The 21,162-nt window shown below is 39.2% G+C and overlaps 1 protein-coding gene across 8 annotated transcripts in view; it reads right to left on the bottom strand.

Moving 5' to 3' along the window:
- The window catches only part of LOC144291504 (importin subunit alpha-8-like), a 256,604-nt gene that overhangs the window by 228,510 nt on the left and 6,932 nt on the right, over positions 1-21,162 (bottom strand). For 2 of the 8 annotated variants that reach the window (XR_013358802.1, XR_013358798.1), the window contains exons 4-5: positions 16,697-16,815; positions 15,897-16,274 (exon numbers count right to left, since the gene is read on the bottom strand). The exons of the other annotated variants lie outside the window; for them this stretch is intronic. The gene's annotated coding sequence lies outside the window, so the exon portion shown is untranslated. Of the gene's footprint in view, positions 1-15,896; positions 16,275-16,696; positions 16,816-21,162 lie in introns of those variants that run through there. 8 annotated transcript variants of the gene reach the window in all.

Raw genomic sequence — 21,162 nt, forward strand, 5'->3', positions numbered from 1 at the left:
ATTAGCATAAAAATTTCAAAATAAAAAGTTTTAAAGACCCTATAAAATATTAAAATCAAAAGTATTTTCATACATAAAGTTTCATAACCAATTTCTATTAAGGCATACATATTTTTACATAGGTATAAATTACTATTTTATATAGCACTTAAAACATTAGGATCTTCTTTTTCACTTAATATTGTCTTATTAAACATTTCCATGTATCAACTTGGCTGTATATCTATCATTTTTAATACCTATATAGTTCTTTGTTATGTAATCATTCTATCAGACACGGTTTTTTCTAGTTTTCACGATTATGATATCACTCCTATGACAATATCTAAAGAAATTATTTCTTTTCAGGAAAATTTCCTAGGGGTTTTAAAATAATTCTGTAGAACAAGATCTAAAAAGAAAACTACACTGTTAACTTATATGGGTTGAGATCCACTGATGCCAGAGGACATTTTTCTATTCTTCTTAATATGGAGTCAGTTTTGAAAATTGCTCATCAGCACATGGTACCATTGCCAGATAACAGCTCTCAGATAGACAGACACACAGACACATACACACACACCCCCCCCCCATTTACCAAGCCTATAGAGCAAAGCAAATGGAGACTAAGCTTTTCTAGTTAACACAAATCACTGAAGAACAAACTTGTTTATGTTCAAATGCATATGGATTTTAGTAAATATGTCTTATTCTTACAGAACTCCCAAGATATTAATATAGGAACTGCTTAGTTTAAAAACAAAAAACAAAAAAAGATACATACTTTGACTATAAATGTGGTGGGGGAACTTGAGCACCAAATGAAGAATAATTGTGTATGTAACGATAATTATGTCAGGCTAAAGACCAACTTGAGTGAATGACTGTAAACAAAGAACACCAATTAGCAATTTCAGCAATTAGGAACCGGTTTATAAAGTATAAGAGAAGCATGAGACTTTGTGGAAACCTACCAAGGAAGTATACAACACCCATGCACACTAAGATATATCTAAGCTGAGAACTATAAAATGTGTGGATATATATGAAACATAAACACTTGAATTCTTACTAAAACAAATGAACAAGAGTCAAGTTTTCAAAGAGATTGCTAGGACAAGAGAAAGTTTTGGAGTCGTAGAAATGATGCATATCTCAGCTCTGAAATCAGTTACATAGGTACATGCATTCGCTGAAACTCAAACTGTTCACTGTCCCAAAAATGCAATAGAAAACACACAAAATTAGGTGTCAGCAGACCTGCTCAGTCACAAATTAATTCTGTGAGCTTAAATGTCATAAAACCTCAGGTTCCTCATCTGAAAAGCAAGGAGACTGTATTAAATGATCTCTTTGACACAGTTCCTAAGTTCCCTGCTAGAGAGTCTAATTGACAATTATTTTATTTTTATTTTTTTAAAGATTTTATTTATTTATTCATGAGAGACACAGAGAGAGGTAGAAACAGGCAGAAGGAGAAGCAGGTCCCTGCAGGGAGCCCAATGTGGGACTCCATCCCAGGACCCGGGGATCACGACCTGAGCCAAAGGCAGATAGATACTCAACCACTGAACCACCCAGATACCCTAATTGACAATTCTTTAAAGTAGCAATGAATTTATGGAAATTAATACCGTGACTTAGGATTTTTAACAGTTTTAAGTTCAATTATATTAAGTAGTACATGAATATATTATCGTTATAAATAGAAATTTATTTATTTTTTAAAGATTTTTTTCTTTACTTATTTATGATAGTCATAGAGAAAGAAAGAGAGAGGCAGAGACACAGGAGGAGGGAGAAGCAGGCTCCATGCTGGGAGCCCGACGTGAGACTCGATCCCGGGACTCCAGGATCGTGCTCTGGGCCAAAGGCAGGCGCTAAACCACTGAGCCACCCAGGGATCCCCTATAAATAGAAATTTAAATGATATAGATAAAGCAAATGTTCCCTCTGGCCCCCTTCTCATACTCCTAAAGGGGACCTGTCCTGCCAGGTTGTAGTATATTCTTCTAGGCCTTTTTGTTGTTATGGCTAAAGAGGCAGTATGGTTCTGTGGCTAAATATAAACACTGGAATAATGCTGCCCAGGTCCACTTACCAGTAGCACCATTAGCCAGTGTAGAACTTTGTAGAAGTCACCCAAACTCCCCATTCACAGTTTCCCTATCTAAAAACAGCAACAAAAATGGCAAGCATTTACAAGGTTGTTGTGAAAAACAGATATGACACACATAAAACAGAACAGATCCTGACACACAGGAGTATCAGTTATTACTGATAAACTGTTTGGTATTTCATAATACAATATCTACACTTGCTTCTCTCAATACAGTAGACGAATAAGTAATTTAAACACTCTAATGCAAAAGAAATTACTCAAGTGCCACATTAAATGCAAAGGTGCTCAGAAAAATCATTGCCCTTGAGCCAAAAAAGGTGTCTTCAGTATCACTTAAATGGTTCATGTTGCAGATGAAAATCAGGCCTATCAAAGTCCTGTTTACTAACATTTCAGATTTTTACTCAATATGGGAAGTATTAAGTGGGTGGTGGAGAAGGGAAAACTGAAATTCAAGAGAACCCCATCCAGCTTTGTTTCTGTAGGTCTATCCCATCAGTGAAAATCGTCAAGCAGTCATGATACCTAAAGACCCAAGGACAGTAGGAAGCATAATACTTCCTAACACAATGCCTGATGAATGACTAGCTTTCTATCTAGGCTATGGGCAGGGGTTTACAGATTTTCATTTCCTAATGCAGAATTCTTTTTTTAAGGTTTTATTTATTTATTCATTAGAGACCCAGAGAGAGAGGCAGAGAGACAGGCAGAGGGAGAAGCAAGGCTCCTCGAGGGAAGCCCGATGTGGGACTTGATCCCAGGACCTCAGATCACAACCGGAACCAAAGGCAGATGCTCAACTACTGAGCCACCCAGGCACCCCTACAGAATTCTTTAATGAAGAAAAAGCCTGCTAGCTGTTTATTATTTCAGTGACACAAATAGATATAGAAACTAAACTTTCAACTGACACAAGGGAGAATAAAGCACCACATTTTCTTCCAATCAATTTTTAACCTTTATACACAGTGATAACAGACTGTGCCAAAGGTTCTTGATTCTGTCTACATGAAAGGGCTATAACTGACACCCATTTAGTCCACAAGTCAACAGCCTTAAATAATGAAAATATGAGTGCCCTGACTACAGATTTGTGTGGTTCCTGGCTCCTTTTGCTTCGGTGGACCCTCCACTAGCAGGTGATCCGTTTGTTCCCATGACAACCCACGCTGAACAGAGTGCCCTGCTGTAGATGAGAGACACCAAGAGGGTGGGGATAAAGGCTGGGACTTGCCTCTAACCCAACCCAAGCATGTTTTTCTGCCCTTCCTGGCTGAATACCATATCAACATGTTTTCAAGAGCAATAATAGATGAACTTGGGTTGCAGAGTGACCTATGGCCCTTATGGTGTGATTTAAAGATCCCTCTGCCCCCAAATTACCCTTCTCCTTAAAACTGGCTGATAGCCTGTATTTGAAATTTATTCCTTAGCTTAATAAGCATTATCTTAAGAGTGCCTGGTGGGTCAATCAGTTAAGTGTCTGATTCTTGATTTTGGCTCAGGTCATGATCTCAGGGTTGTGGGATTGAGCCCCACGTCAGGCTGCATGCTGAACATGGGGCTTGCTTGGGATTCTCTCTCTCCTTCTCCCTCTGACTCTCCCCCCACCCAGCTCATACATATAGGCACGTGCACTCTCTATCTTAAAAAAAAAAAAAAAAAAAAAAAGGATTGCCTTAAAATGTAAATGTCTTAAAATGTAAATGTCCTTGGGATAATTTGTTAATGTAGTATCACTCTACGGTATGAGCTCATTTCATCCATTCCTTTCTTTCTACCAGCTGGCTAGGATCACCAAGTCTACAGGATGAGAGTTACTGGGTTATACGTTATTGTTGTTATTCTATTTTTATCTTTTGAATCGGAAGAATTTAAAAGGGAGGGAAAGATAATTTTGGAGCATGGGGCATTGCCAGGGAAGGGAGTTGAGGAGGGGGGAGCAGATAGAATGGGCAGCTTGAGAATAACAAGATCAAGGAGAAGGATCTAGGAAATAAATACAAACTCAAAAAGCCCCATTATTTCCCAACTCTGGAACCAGCCTACTTCAGGGATTACTATTCCAGGTCCGGGCAATGACCAGATTGCATAAACTCTGCTTAACTTTCAAATTAATAGCACTGAGATTAATAAGGGAGCAATTTTTCACTACATAAACTGAATTTAAAATAACCCAATAACCACACGAAAAAAAGCATAAAGAAAAATTATTTTTAAGACTTTATTTATTTATTCATGAGAGACAGAGAGAGAGAGGCAGAGACACAAGCAGAGGGAGAAGCAGGCTCCTGGCAGGGAGCCTGATGTGGGACTTGATCCCAGGTTTCCAAGATCACACCTTGGGCTAAAGGCGGTGCTAAATGGCTGAGCCATCCAGGCTGCCCAGCAAAAAGGAAAATTCTAAACCCACACACATGTACATATCCCATCATATACAGAACTATAATTTCAGAACAGAAGAACAGAATCCTAAAGCTGCAAGTGATGTAGAGAAAATAACCCCATTTATATATTTCTCCCTCTTCACTAAGGCAAACTGAAAACTGTGGTAGTCCTATATGATGACATTGGGCATGTATGGGGGAAGGGGATTACTTTCCCTTACTAGCTGGCTCTCCTCTGCTACATTTCATATAGCCATGACCACCACCATATATGGAGTGGAATAAGGACAGGACTTGCACAGCTGTTGGTCTCCCGAGGATGGAACTGCTGGCCTCCTCTCTTTAAATGTGGGCTGAGCAAATGTGTGAGCCAGCAGCTATAAGCTAGCTTCAAATAAATGACTGCTTTCTAGATCTGCCTGGATTGTAAAAATTACTGGTGTCCCTATTTAAAACAAGCCATCCCTCAGAATTCTAACTTAAAAGGTCTGAAAAAGGCCCAGGAAATTGTGTTTTTCAGTACTTCAGATGATTTTTGTAATCAAGCAAGTTTTGTAAACACCAAGATAAGAAATCTGCAATTTCAGAAAGAAAACCAGGAACAGGGAGAGGCCAATGTTGCTACTCTCCTGAGCTTGGGAATATGCATGGGGAATATGACAAGGGTGATTATTACTTCAGGCCCATCCACTGCCTATCTTGAGCAGAAAATTTCCTTAATGTCTCCAGGAATCCAAGATAAAGAGGGATTTCCCCTCTGATGTATAAAGGCCTATTAATACTCACAAACTCACTACATATAGTGAAACATACAATGAAAATCTTACTGTCATACAGTTATTCTTCCACGTGCTGGTGGTAAAGTCATAGACTCACCACCAAAAAAAAAAAAAAAAAAAAAAAAACCCCAAAAAACAAAATCTGAATACTATACCAGTACAGCCAGAGTTCTGAGATAATAGACTAAAGCTAATTAATGCAACTAGTTAAAATGTGGATACTACTAAGAGCTATTTTGTATATAATCCTCAAACAGAATACAACTTTTCACAAGATTTCCTCTGCCACAGAAGTACATTAGGAATCCCATCCAGTAGCTTCACAAATACATGGTGTAGGCCTGGACAGGAACATACAAAGATAAAACCAGCAATAATGTAGAGTGTAGGATTACAAGTGAAGTTTTCAATATTTTTTCCTTTATTTTTATTTTAATATGGATACAATAAATAAGGAAATAACTATTGTTAACATATTTCTTGCTATTTACCCATCACAACTTTGTCAAAAAACAAATTAATATATTCCTTAATGACTGAGTCAGTTTACTAAAATTGTTTCTATTCTTTTAAAGACTTTATTTATTTATTCATGAGAGACACAGAGAGAGAGAGAGGCAGAGACACAGGCAGAGAGAGAAGCAGGCTCCTCACCAGATGCCTGATGTGGGACTCGATCCCAGGACCCTGGAATCACGACCTGAGCCAAAGGCAGACACTCAACCACTGAGCCACCCAAGTGCCCCTAAAATCATTTCTATTAATGAAGATATTATAGTCTATCAACACATTTCTTTGTAATAAACTTCATTTTTACATTTTTAACATGGAAATACTATAAAAGGCAATAAAAGATTAAGAGTCTTTTTTTTCTTTTCTTTTCTTTTTTTTTTTTTTTAGAGGGAGAAAGTGTGAACAAGTAGCAGGGGGTAGAAGCAGAGGGAGAGGGAGAGAACGAATCCTAAATAGGCTCCATGTTCAGCATTGAGTCTACCTTGGAGCTCAATCCCATGACCCTGAGATCAAAACCTGAGCCGAAATCAAGCGGCTGATGCTTAGGGGCTCCTGGGTGGCTCAGCTGGTTAAGTGTCCCACTCTTGGTTTCACCTCAGGTCATGATCTCAGGGTCCTGAGATCAAGCCCTCTGAAAGGTTCGAGATTTTCTCCCTTCCCCTCTACCCGTCCCCCTGCCTCCTTGCGCATACATGCACACACACGCACTCTCTCTCTCAAATAAATAAATACATAAAATCTTAAAAAAAAAAAAGATATCCTTAACCTACTGAGCCACCCTGAGGCACTGCAAGTCTTATCCCAATTTCAGAAAAAGTATTTTATACAGTATGAAAACAGAATTAAATGTTTACTAAAGTAGCACCAAACATTCTGAAAACATAAAATATGTGACAGAAGTCTCTAAGACAGAGGCAAGGGGGAGGTGAAAGTCAAGGGAGTGAGGACATGAGAGAGGAGTGGGCAGGACCACTGCATGGGAATTCACTGCATACAGGTGGCCTCTGTCTTTGCTGCCTTCTTCACTGCCTGAGGATGAAGCACCTGGGCCCCCAGAAAGTGCACTGTGGTTAGTCCTACATGCCTCCTCCCCAGAATAGCAGGGCTCCCTGGCAGAAGGAACCATCGCATCTGGGCCTCAGGATCCTTTTATGTTTTGAAAGAGGGAGGAGAAGAAAGTGCCTAAAGGTGCAACAGGAAGAATGATCACCAAGAGGATCTCAGGCTCCAAAAGGAGAATCTGGGGCCTGACGATGAGTGAAAACAACTGATATCAGGGAAGAGAGCAGCCCTGTGATGATGGGGAGAACCATGGCTAAGAGAAGAAAATGGCAGAGAAAGAAGAAACTGTGAGGACTTGCTGCTGAGTACAGATAGACAGATAGACAGATGCTGTTGCCTGAGGGTCCTTGATGATGCTGTTCTCAGGCTGGCTTGGCTGAGCTCATGCTTTCCTGTCTGGCATACCTCATGAGGATTTTCTTGTTTGACCACAGCTGACTAAAGGATCTTTGCTTCCAGATCATTTGTTAATGGAGATGTCATTGCACAAAAGAAAGACAAGTGCTGAGTCCAGGCCAATGGGAAAAACGGAACTTACACATTTCTCCCACAGTTTAAAAATGATGTTCAAAATGTGTACTAAAATCAAAGATGGCTTTTTTCTTACTTGATTTTCCTAATGACAACTTTTCTGCTTAATATTTTCACTAAAAAGATTTAAGTTGGAATCAATAAGAAATTTCTCTTCTTATATTTTGGTTTGAGGTTTGATGTTCTCCTTATTTTGAGGATAATAATTGGGTTTTACCATTGCATCTAACGAAAATAAGAAAAGTACAAAATCTGTTTTAAAAAGGCCTTGAGCAGGACACCTGGATGGCTCAGCAATTGAGTGTCTGCCTTTGGCTCAAGCCATGACCGCAGGGTCTGGGATCGATTTCCACATCAGGCTCCTTGCAGGGAGCCTCCTTCTCCCTCTATGTCTCTGCCTCTGTGTGTGTGTGTGTGTGTGTGTGTGTGTGTGTGTGTGTCAGGAATAAATAAATAAAATCTTTAAAAATAAAAAAAGGCCTTGTGTGTGTGTGTGTGTCTCAGGAATAAATAAATAAAATCTTTTTTAAAAAAAAGGCCTTGAGCAATATGTGACAATGCATAAGACTTAGTCTTCCTCTAAAATTCTGGTCCTCCTGCCCCTAAGTTTTAGAGAGAGAAAGAGGGAGTTTTGGCTCAGAAGAACTGTTTTGTCAAGTAAGATGGCTCAAAAAGTGTTTACAATTCTCATTTGACGATTCTTTCTGTAAAAAAAACAGCAAAAATGGTTATAGAGACTTTAAATAAAACTTTCATTATATGCAAAGGAAATGGTACAAGATACACACTAAGCTGTGTGTAGTTTTGAATTAAGTCAAGCATCCAAGATAAGGCTAAAATATACCCTTCCCTCTGGGGATCTGCTATCCCTGATTTAAAAACTGTAACAAAGCCAATCTGGGCAAAAGTGAGGTGGTAGCAAAAGGAACCTTCTCCATTTCCTTTTACAAATACCCACGGCAGGACTTTCATTGTCACTAGGTAGTTACTTCTCTCTTTCTCTCTCTCTCTCTTTCTCTCAGTCTCTCTTCCTCTCTCTCTCTCTCTCTCTCTCACTATGACTGTGTGTCTCTCTGCCCCTGTCTCTAGATTTCTGTGTGTGTCTTTCTCTAACTCCTGCCTCCTTCAAAAGACTGCATGGAAGATGGCCACAATGTCCACACAAACCCTGTATATTCCAGCATTCCTCAAAGTAGTATTTAATGGATCCTAGAAATTATACACTACTATAGCTCTTCTGGTAGTGCTATTCAGATGCATGACTGTTCCATTTTAAGCTAGACTACGGAGAATATTTGAAGAATTCTAAATTCTAGCTCCCCTAGTAATGTACAGTGTTTATCCTCCAAATTTGCCATGTGTCACAAAGCCACTACTGTGGCAGCTATTCAACAGCCTACACAAAAGAATCAGGGTGCTCATTCCAGTTCCAGACAACCAATGTCCATATCACCTATCACCTTGTACTAGGGACAGATCTGGACTCATAGTATCCCCCATGAGGCTTAGTAGGTGGCAAGACAGGCCAGAAGAAGGTAACTAGGAACTCCAAATACACAGAGCTAAGGAGTAGAGCTGGTGGTGGTCAAGGGTCCCAAGCGGGGTGACTGGTATTTGGCTTTCACAGGAAGCAAAAAGAAGACCTGGGGCCCCAGGCAGCACACCAAGCCAGGGAGGAGATTGTCTGGCGGTTGGTCACAGGACATGGCAAAACTAGTCACCAGTCATAATAAAGTGAGCTACATCAGATCTTTTTAAGAATTACTGGTGGTAGGGGTAAACAATACATGTAAATACATAAAATTATACTTGGGAGAAAAATTCTAGAAATTATAAGATTAGGTATCTAATCTCATGTTTACTCCTTAGTTAAGTGGTGACCTTAGGCAAATCACTTAACCTCACTCAGTCTATTTGGGCAGCTCTAAAGGAGATAATACCCATCACACCTGTTGCACAGGTTTAATGGACAGATGTGATGAAAGAACAGGTATGAAAGCAGTTTAAAAATTACAATGTTCTAAAAACAACAATAACCACAGTGCTCTAGACCCGTGACACAGTCTTCTCCCCTGTGTTGCACACCTGAGGGACACTCTGGACTTACAAGAGGAACAGTGGTTCCTAGTATTGCAACTCTCACCATAGAGGGAAGTACAGAAATATCTGGGCTGGGATAGTATCAGAATCTGTGCAGCTTTTTTTTTTTTTAAGATTTATTTATTTATTTATTCATTTACTTATTTATTTATTATTTATGATAGACAGAGAGAGAGAGAGAGAGAGAGAGAGAGGCAGAGACACAGGCAGAGGGAGAAGCAGGCTCCATGCTGGGAGCCCGACACAGGACTCGATCCCAGGACTCCAGGATCATGCCCTGGGCCAAAGGCAGACGCCAAACCACTGAGCCACCCAGGGATCCCCAGAATCTGTGCAGCTTTTAAAAGTCTCTTCCTGCCAGACTGATACCCTGCTGTCTCTCTCCCCTCAACCCCATGAACACACACTGAGAGTCATTCCTCCAGTCCAACAGTATTTTCAGTTATTCAGTGTCAACATGTCATTTGATTTATGTTGTAAGTTGAAACTGGAGCCCTGGAGACCACAAGGCTCACAGATGTACTTCTTTGGCTACAGTGTAGCCTACATGGGTACTTCTCTGCTCCTCTTCCTCAAATTACACATACCTTCTACAATTTTTTTTTAAGATTTTATTTATTTATTCATGATAGAGTGAGAGAGAGAGAGAGAGAGAGAGAGAGAGAGAGAGGCAGAGATACAGGCAGAGGGAGAAGCAGGCTCCATGCCAGGAGCCTGACATGGGACTTGATCCTTAGTCTCCAGGATCATGACCTGGGCCGAAGGCAGGCGCTGAACTGCTGAGCCACCCAGGGATCCCCACCCTCTACAATTCTTAATATTTAAAAATCTGTAGAGTCCCATAAAATTTTGGTTTTCCGGCATCTCTTCAAAAATAAAATCTAGCAACACTGGATCCTAATTCCCACAAGAAAACATTCAAATTTTAGGGAGCATTAGAATCACAAGAGATTGTTAAAACATTGGATGTAGGATTCCACCTTCAGAGTGGCCCTATAACTTTCTGATTCTGTAGGTCTGGGATACCCTGAAAACCTGCATTTCTAACAAGTTTCCAGGCAGTTCTGATGCTGCCAGTCCAAGGTCCCTACTTTGAGAATTACTGTGCTAGATCATTGTATGGGCTGCTCCTGGTGAATAGAGATGCACAGTCCAGTTTGCCAGAGCCCCCATCACTTCCTATTGTCAATGATACAAGTATCTCTTGTTCTTCACCATACTTACACTGTTGTTTTTCCTACAGGTGCAAATCCACTTGACTAACTTAATGTGCCTGGCCTCCTAGGCATTTGAGTTAGCAACCTCTGCTACTTAAGAGCAAGAACCCTGCCTTACTTCTACACCCACTTCTCCCTCTCCTTTACCCCTTCTCTTTCTGTCTCTCTCATACATACACATTCATCATCCCAGTCTCTTAACATGGCATTCAAATACATTATTAGTTGCTTTGACTTCCTGTATAAAGTCTGAACCCTGGGGCAGCCCGGGTGGCTCAGCGGTTTAGCACTGCCTTCAGCCCAGGGCCCAGTGGAGACCTGGAATCGAGTCCCATGTCGGGCTCCCTGCATGGAGCCTGCTTCTCTCTCTGCCTGTGTCTCTGTCTCTGTCTGTCTGTCTGTCTCTGTGTGTGTGTGTGTGTCTCATGAATAATAAATAAAATCTTTAAAAAAAAATAAAGTCTGAACCCTTCAAGGCCTGAGCTTGAAGGACAGTAAGAAGCTCCTAGTTTGAAGCTAGGAGTTCGTTTAGTCAGTCCTCTTTCCCCTTGGATCCAGACCTCACAGCAGGTCTATGTTGACTCAAATGTGGATGTGGGAGCCAAGAATAAAGCAGAACATTACACTGGGTCAGGCATGAAGTTCTCCTGAGACCTACTTCTCCTATTTAGCTTTTCAGCCCCCATACTAAGCCCCAAATCCTCTGAAATTAATTACCATCCAGGAATACTATCAGCTGAGCAATTCAACAAATTGCCTTCCCAAACTGGTGTGATCATCAGCTTGAGAGCAGGGGACTGGCATGGGTGATAACTTTCTTTTCTTTTTTGGGGAGGAGGGGCAGATGGAGAGGAAGAGAAAGAATCTTAAGCAGGCTCCACACCCAGCACAGAGCCCAATGTGGGGTTCAATCTCACAACTCTGAGATCATGACCTCAGCTGAAATCAAGAGTTAGATGCTTAACTAACTGAGCTACCCAGGCAGTCCTATAACTTTCTTTTCTATGAGCCCATTAATGAAGACTTGGAACAAATTCTGTGTACATTTTGAAATCCATCAAAATGCAGGACAGGCTCTTTTCCCTAGTGTCCACCCCCGTTTAACCACACATGCTCTATCTTGGAACTTTGGTCCTACGCCATGGTTTGTATAACATGGTCTCAAATTTAACTTCCACTAAGAGTTTAAAAGTTTCTCTTTTCAATAATGAAATATAGGCAGTTTATTCCAGATGTTCTGTAAAGGATTCTAGTCTTTAAGGCCAAGAAATTTTATCCTTCTTTTATGGGCTGACAGCAAATGAAAGTTTGTTTTGCCAAAAGGAGTACCAAAGTAATTTATGAAGACCTGACCTCATTAAAATATTTTTGAAATATGACCAAAAAAAGAAACATCTTAATTGTTAGAGGCCTTTCTTGCACTGTCAAAAAATAGCCTCAGAGTAGTATTATTATCACTTCCATTTTATAGAAAAAGCCTCTGAGGTTTATAACAACATCCCAGATTTATACAGCCATCATAAAAGACAGAGTCAAACTCACTCTCAAGCCCACGACCTCCCCATTATCAATTTATCTTCATCATCCACAAATCTTACATCAAGGGCATGTCTTCCCTCTACACTGCCTTTAAAAAGCTTAACAACTCATGAGACAGAATATGGCTCAAACATAAAGCATAGAGTAGAAGACCACATGGTGATTACTTCTTAAAACAACAAGAGAAAAAGAGAATCAGCACATAGTGAATCAGAGCAAAGATATGCAAACACATTTTTAAAAATGACAAATGACTCCTAGGCCAGAAAGGCTTTGCTTGAATGTAATAACAAATCTTTAAAAAGAACAGATCCCTCAGAAGGGGATAGAGAGGTAGCAGCACAAGTATAAGAGCCTGAGACAAAATTTATCAAAGCCCATTAAGCACTCTCCAAAGACTCTTGGCCAGCTGTCCCAATCTTTAATGAAAAGAGATGCCTAAAACTTGTCAATTTCAGGAAGCCCAAAAGCCATGAAGGGAAAGACTAACAGATTTAACCACATAAAAAATTAAACATTTCTATAAGGTAAAGGATGCCTTAAAAAAAATCAATACTAGTAAACATGTTAGAAAAGAGGTTAATATTTCTATGCCATAAACATCTCCCTACTAAAAAATTATCAAGGACATGCAATCTGGGGATCCCTGGGAGGCTCAGCGGTATGGTGCCACCTTCGGCCTAGGGTGTGATCCTGGAGTCCCAGGATCGAGTCCCATGTCGGGCTCCCTACATGGAGGATCGAGTCTCACGTCGGGCTCCTGCTTCTCCCTCTGCCTGTGTCTCTGCCTCTCTCTCTCTCTCTCTCTCGCTTTCTGTGTCTCATGAATAAATAAAATCTTAAAAAAAAAAAAAGAAGGACATGCAATCCAACAACAACAAAAAATGCACAGAGGAGGAAATGAACAGACAGTTCATAGAACAGGAAATGCAAATATCTCAAAAACATATTGAAAAATTCTCAACCTCACCTGCAGTAGGAAACATCAAAAAAAACCTAAAAAGCTAAAAATATCAGTACATCAGGATTAGTAAAGGTATAGGGAAACAGATAATATCCCACATTCCTTGGAGGTGTACGAATGCTACATTTGTAATCCTTGAATCATAATTTGGCTGTGTGTAATAAAAATAAATATACCCCAAAAATCCGTGTGTAAGTGGAACCATGCAGTTCAAACCTGTGCTGTTCAAGGGTCAACTGGATTTCTTTGTTAACTTCCATTCAGCTTTCCAAGTGGTGCAATACTTTAAACAAATTCATGGGTAAGATAATGACACTTAAGTTACATACAGTAAATACAGATGATAGGAGGTAATGATTTCAATTCATTAAAGTTACCATGTTGACCAAAATAATGCTAATCTACTGATGCTATGAGCTGGGGGTATTAAGTTTAGACCCATTTTGTCTTTAAATCAAAGAAGAAAATAGCAAGATTCTCTCTTTCCTCACTTATTTTTCCCCCTGTAGTCAAACAGAGAAGTCCTCCAAAATGGCAGGATGTAGATCTCTTTTGATCTTTACTTAAACTTTTGACATTTTTGGCCTTAATTTTTACTTTAAAAATATTGCACTAAAATATGATATACCCTGGTTACAGAGTTATTTGACACTCTCTTAAATTCTGAGTATGAAATTAGTGCCTCACTGCCCTACTTCCAGCCCTGTCTTGCATCTTTGGTGCACAAGCTCAGATAATGTAAAAAACGTTCAATATTAAATCTAGACAACAAAACCTTCTTATAGTTGTTTTTCCATGGTAGCCTGTAGGTTAAAAAATGTAGCACATAATGTTATTCATGGTGAGTATGTTCAAAGTTTTGGAACAAACTGATTATAATAATATGTATTTTTTATTTGTGCCATTTCAAATTTATTGAAATGAGCAGGAAGACATCTGCCAAGTTGCAGTATTAATTGATGGCCAATATTTTCTAAAATAATAAGGCAAGCCATCGCTATACCCTTTAGCACTTCTATCTGGGTTATTCTTTATCAACAAGAAAATAACTCAGAGTTGATGATAGCCATTTATGAAAACAACAGGATTTAATTTTCTTATTTGAAAATATATATAAAGCTAAATGAAAATAAAACCTTCAAGGTTGCTCTCTACAGGGGAAGAACATTCAATAAAGCAAGAAAAATAAATGTACTCAAAACAACAGTAATAACTTATTATCAACTGTCATCTAGGGAGCACTTTTTACTATGTGACATAATGAAAAACTAAAATGTAAGCTGAAGAAATGTAAGTCAGGAGGAAAAAAATCCATATAAGGAACAACCTCTGAATAAATCACCATGCTGAATACTAGTCCCAGTCATTGCTTTTTGAAGTGCTGACATGTGTTATATAATTATTGAATAAGATTGGACATATTTGTTTCCAAAACAAAGTAAGCTAGCAAATAACTAGCATATTCACCTTGATAACTGGGGTACAATGATATGCATTTCTGGATAGAAATAGAAATGATTAGCTAAGCTATATTTTACTGGTAGCTCAGCTAAATTCAGCTTGTCAAAATTCAAAGTCTTAACAATGTACATAGTAATGAATTGCTGCTTATTTAGAACCTTTATATAACTAAAAAGTCATGATTCAAAGGCACTCACAGTTATCCTGATGGTGCTTTTTGTTTGGATTTTGTTTAAAAATGAATGGATGAATGAATGAATGAGCCCTCTGAACTCAAATCCCACTTTGGAGAATTACATATTGAGGCATTTTAAATAGTGGCAAAAAAAAAAAACCACAACAACCTCAACATTCACCAGTAGGGAAATGACTGAATAAATTCTGAACATCCATATAAATACTGTATGGTTATTACAAAAAATAAAAATAGCATTATTGGGAGATAGTAAAAGGCAGTAGCTAGCACTGTGGACTCAAGAGTCACATTGCCAAGGGTGCCTGGATGGTCAGTTAGTGGCTGCCTTCAGCTCCGGTTATGATCCCAGGATCCTGGGTCCTAGCCCCACATCAGGCTCTCTGCTCAGTGAGGAGCTGCTTCTCCCTCTTTCCCTGCCTGCCATCCCGCTACCTGCCACTCCCCCTGTCTGTAAACTCCACCTGCTTGTACTCTCTCTGTGTCAAATAAACAAATAAATAATTAAAATCTTAAAAAAAAAAAAAAAGAGCCATATTGCCCAAGTTCAAACTGCTGCTCCCACAATCACTAGCTGTGCAACTGAGGGCAAATTGATCACATCTCAGTTCCTCATCTACCCAACAGTACCTATCTCATGTGGTAGTTGTGGAATAAATGAGATAAAGCCTAGGCATCTAGCCCATATTGGAATGATGTCCATATTTGGTGGGGGGGGGGGTGTTGGGGAGTGAGAACTGTACACATTTTATAGCATAGATCTATTTTAGTTAAAAATATTTTAGAGCACCGGAGCTCCTGGGTGACTCAGTTGGGTTAAGCATTCAACTTTTGGTTTTGGCTCAGGTTATGATACTATGAGTTGTGGGATAAAGCTCCACATCAGCCTCTGCACTCAGCAGGGAGTCTGCTTGAAGATTCTTTCCCTCTGCGCTTCCCCCCCCACTCACACACACAAGGCAGCACTCTCTCTCTCTCAAATAAATAAATAAATAAATAAATAAATAAATAAATAAATAAATCTTTTTAAATATTTTGGAGTATTTATTAAATATAGTTAAGATTTAGAGCACACTACATGGATGTCTATCTGGTGGTGAGAGAAAAGAAGAACATTTTAACTTTTTCTTTGCACATTTCTGTGCTGTTTGGTTTGTTGCAAAGAATATATATTGCTTTTGTAGTTTGGAAGAATAATCCAATAACTTTTTGGAAGTGGGGTGGGTGAGGGTGCTAGCAAAAATGGAGGATACAAAAGCATAGTTAAAGATTGTGGAGTGAATCTAGAAACTGAGAAGTTTGGCAGGTTGGAGTACGAAATACACAATGGAGAGTAGCAGGTATAAAGCTGAGGGTGACCAAAGGAAGGGTCATGTGTTCAGGGAAAAGGAGTGTGGACTTTACCTAGATGTTTGTGGAAAAATCTGTAGAAAAAAGGAACACAAAGTATCGGTTGTACTTCAGCAATGTGAAACACTAACTCCACCTCTCCACCAAAATAAAAACTTTTATGTGGCTCCCTTTTACTCCTTATCAGGATAAAGTCCAAGCCTACGTCCATGGGTCTTATCACCAGCCTTCTCACCCCACCCTATTCCAACCTCAAACTCCACTCTAGCCACAGTGAACTATGTGGAGTTTTTAGAAAGCTCTGCTTTCTCCAGGTTCTAGACCTTTGCTTAGGCTGCAGCTTCTGTCAGCAGTGCCCTTCCCCCATGCCATTTCAGTTCTGCCTGGCTAACTCCTCAGAGCTCAGCTAAAACACTCCCATTTCCTGAGAAACTCATCTCGATCTCCCAAGGCTCAGTTTCCCTTCTAGGTCCTCCCATACCACCCTGGAACTAACCTAAAAAAGGTACTTTTGACATTTATTCATAACTATCTGTTTATTGCCTGCCTTGCCAACTAGACTGAAAATCCATACGGGCTGGTACTTGATACTTTTCCATGGTGATTCTTCAGTACCTAGCACAGAACACAAAACACAGAGATCTATAAATAAAATACATACAAACATACATACATAAATGGATATCTTTAACTATACAAACCATTTAATCCCCTTTCTTGTATTCCATGTTTTCCCAAAAAGTTTCTGCTTTAATTCCCCGTCTTGCGACACCTGGGTGGCTCAGCAGTTGAGCATCTGCTTTCAGCTCAGGGCATGATCCCGGGGTCCAGGATTGAGTCCCACACTGGGGTCCTTGTGGGGGGGCCTGCTTCTACCTCTGCCTATGTCACTGCCTCTGTGTATGTGTGTGTGTCTCATGAATAAATAAATAATATCTTAAAAAAATAATTTCCCATCTTATATATGTTGGCCCATAGGCAGAGAATCCTCAACAGGTCATACCAGTGCAAGACTGGGTCCATGTGACAGTCTTATTGCTTACTGAAAACTAACTGGCATAGGGTTTTTTTAAAAAAGATTTTATTTATTCATGAGAGACACGGAGATAGAGAGGCAGAGACATAGGTAGAGAGAGAAGCAGGCTCTACACAGGGAGCCTGATGCGGGACTCGATCCCCGGACTCTAAGACCACGCACTGGGCCGAAGGGAGGCACTAAACCACTGAGCCATCCAGGGATCCCTGACATAGGGATTTTATATGTCAATCCTGCTTCTTGGTTAATTTAAGTTCTGCCCTAGAGGAAAAAACCTCTATGTATTGGCAAAAGTAGATATTTGAGCATTCAAAATGAATGTCCACAAGTCTACACTACGGCAAATTACTACAGTGAAAGCTTTTGGGGAGGCCTTTCCTGGTTACATCTGGATCTTGATTCATTTATTCATTCAGCAAATATTTAATAACTCCCACCAAAGGGCCATCTTCATTCTAAGCTGTGACAATACAGCAGGAAATAGGACAGACAAGCTCTATCATCATGGAATCACATTCTCCTGGAGGTTAGCAGAGGGACAGATAATAAACATGTAAAAATGAGATACTTTCAGGTAGTGTCAAATGCTATGAAGAAAATTAAGCATGATAAGAAATGATTAAAGTTGAGGGAGAGAGAATGAGAGCTCTTTAGACATATGATCAGGGTAAGGCTTCTCTGAGGGGTGAACATTTGAGGTAAGTCCTAAGTGATGAGAATTTTCTCAGTCAGGCATTAGAAAATCTGAGGGCGGGGATCCTGGGTGGCTCAGCAGTTTAGCGCCTGCCTTCAGCCCAGGGCATGATCCTGGAGACCCGGGATCGAGTCCCACGTCAGGCTCCCTGCATGGAGCCTGCTTCTCCTTCTGCCTGTGTCTCTGCTTCTCTTTCTGTATCTGTCATGAACAAATAAATAAAATCTTAAAAAAGAAAATCTGAGAGCAGAGAATTCTGGGCCTAAAGAGGAGTAAATGCAAAATCTTTAAGATAGGAATGAACTTGGAATATTCAAACAAAGAAAATTAGTATGGCTAAAGCATAATGAGCAAGGAAGGTGATATGAGAGCAACCAGAAGGTAGGTATAGAATAGATCATATAAGCCATGATAAGGAGTATGGATTTTATTCTAATGCAAAAGAAAGACATTAGTGAAGTACAGGTAGCAAAGTGATAGAATCTGATTTATATTGTTAAATGGCTAACATTGTCAGAGAATGAACTCTAAGAAGGCAAGAGTGGACAACAAGAGGCTGTTGTTGTGGTCCAAATCAGAAAAACTGATAGCTTGTACAAGGATGGCAGCATAAGATCTGGTGAGACGTGGTTGGTCAGGTTTGGGACAATATTCTGGAGACAAGGTCAATAGGACTTGATGTTAAATTAGATGTTGGAGGCAAGAGGAAAAGAAGAATAAAAAATTGTGATCTGTTTGGTCTTCTCATCTGAAATTCCTACACCTGTTTGCTTTTAAAAATCAGTGTTCTGCTGGAGAATTTCCTTATAACCACAACAAAGTCAAAGCCAGTCAAAATATCTGCTAGTGTGTGACAATATTTGGAATTATCTACACCAATTTATTGTAGAGAATTCAAGAAGTTTATTTTGTGTTAAACTAAAGCTTTTAAGCTTCTGATATATATATATTTTGCAATCTAGAACATAGCTCATTTTCTAAAGACCCAAGTGCTTACAGAACATAGGTTTGTGTCCCTTTAAAAAGTGTCATTTCCTTGAAATTTTTATGCCCAGAGCTTCTACTAGTTATCACTTCTTATTTTGCTTTATAATCTTATTTTCTCATATCATGGCTATGCTTCATATCATTGTTTTATGAATGTTAAAACTAAGGCTTAGCAGGCCAGGTAAATTATAGCACAGGAAGAAACAGAATGGCAAGCTTGATTCCCTTACTCAACCCCCTACAAGTATTCATTCATGTTCTGTGAAACTCCAAAGACAGTATGTCTTAAAGAGCAATTCTTTTTCCCCTGAACTTAACTCGTCTGATGTTTTATATATTGTCCAGTGATAGTCTCTTAGAAAATAACAGTTTGAAAACAAACTATACTTATTACTATGCACAAATATATAAGCCATATACAAAATATTATTAGAAAAAAAGCAAGCAGGATTGAATACAACTTCGTGGCTAAAAGAACTTAGAAAAATTCACAGTACACATTTATCGTGTTAATAGTCATAGCACTGTTAAGGATGGAGAATAATTAGGGGACTTTAGGGGTAAACCATACTCCTCTTCCTATCAAGTTGTGAACCAACTGAAAAACAGGCAAAAAAAAAAAAAAATAGACAGCTGAGAACTATCACTCTTACTGATAAAGCTGATGCTGGGAACAGGGCAGTACCAATGAGCCTCCCAACACTGAACCCTGGGACAAGGCATACATCCCACTGAGTCACTGACTAGCAGAGCAGGACAAGAGAGATTATCCCATTCATCCACTTCAAAGATTTATCCCTGTAAAATCTGCAGTACAAAGAAACAACCCAGAAGGTATGATTTCTGCTGGCAGCCTCACTCCAAGATTAAGACTGGCCAAGGTGCTGAGCTTTTTCACCTGTTTCTCACCATCCAGCAAATCCTGCCAATGGGGAAGACACCAAGAGACCCAAGAGGCTAAGAGTGTTAACAGAATCCCCTGCAACTAGACCACATTCCCCACACAATTTTATTGTCTTAAACTTAGTAGTCTCTAAACTGGAGTTAATCTACCCTGGGATTCTACAAGTATTTTCCAAGGAGAACACATTTAATTTTTAGGAAATCAATTTCATTTATTCAACTTTTACTTACTCTTTCTTAAAACTGAGCTGCCTAAAATATGACTGAGGTTGAAATGTCATAACAATTCTATTTTTCCAATTCCAAAATCATTCTTTTCCCACTTACAAAAAACCAGCATCCTCTCACCCATCCCAGATCTTACAACGGCAAATGTTTCCATGTACAAAACCCTCTGAGTCACCATACAAAGGAACAATTCTAATATTGATATCAATATTTAATTTAATCCAGGCATGATAAACCTATAGGAGGGTTTCCTGATTTTCCTTATCTTATATATACTTTTGTTAAGAGAGAAGCATGGTGCTTCAAATTGGGTATTTTGGTCTGTCTTGGGGTTTTCTGAGGTTTTTTTTCCGAAGATTTTATTTATTTATTTATTTATTTATTTAATTTTTTATTTTTTATTTTTTATTTTTTTATTTTTTTATTTTTTTATTATTTGAGAGAGGGAGAATGTGTGCGTAGGGGAAGGGCAGAGGAAGAGGGAGAGGCAGGGTCCCAAGCCGACTCCACACTGAGCCCGACATTGGGCTTGATCTCACAACCCTGAGATCATGACCTAAGCTGAAATCAAGAGTAAGATGCTAAACCCATTGGAGCCACCCAAGCACTCCTGGAGTGTTCTGAGTTTATTCTACATTGTAGAGTGGGATGGCAGGAGTTATGATTATGTCCAATGCCATTTCCTCTTCCATTGCCTGATAATGCCAAAGAACACTTTGAGATAGCAAAGAGAAATACTGAAGGAGATTGAGCCCTACTTCAACTGGATCCCAAACTCACAGCAAGATTTCATATATCTATCTCAGAATTCAAATACAGATGATTTGTGGAAAACATTCTGGGAAATACCAGTCAGCTATAAGGTATACCTGCTTAGTAATGAGAAAGAACTTGATGTAAAGTCTCATTCTGTGTTTCAGCTACATATTTCAAATGATTTCAAGGAGAAGAATATCAAAAAATTCCAAATTTCTATCAACAGATAAAGTTAACATGTAAAAGAAACACATATCAAAGGTTAAGTCAACGTATTTTCTTGAGCACTGATAGACTCAAAGGAGAAAATATTTTCATTAATTTTCACCTAACAATTATTGAATACAGTAAATCTATA

This window comes from Canis aureus, chromosome 20, assembly GCF_053574225.1.
Source record: "Canis aureus isolate CA01 chromosome 20, VMU_Caureus_v.1.0, whole genome shotgun sequence".
Taxonomy (NCBI): Eukaryota; Metazoa; Chordata; class Mammalia; order Carnivora; family Canidae; genus Canis; species Canis aureus.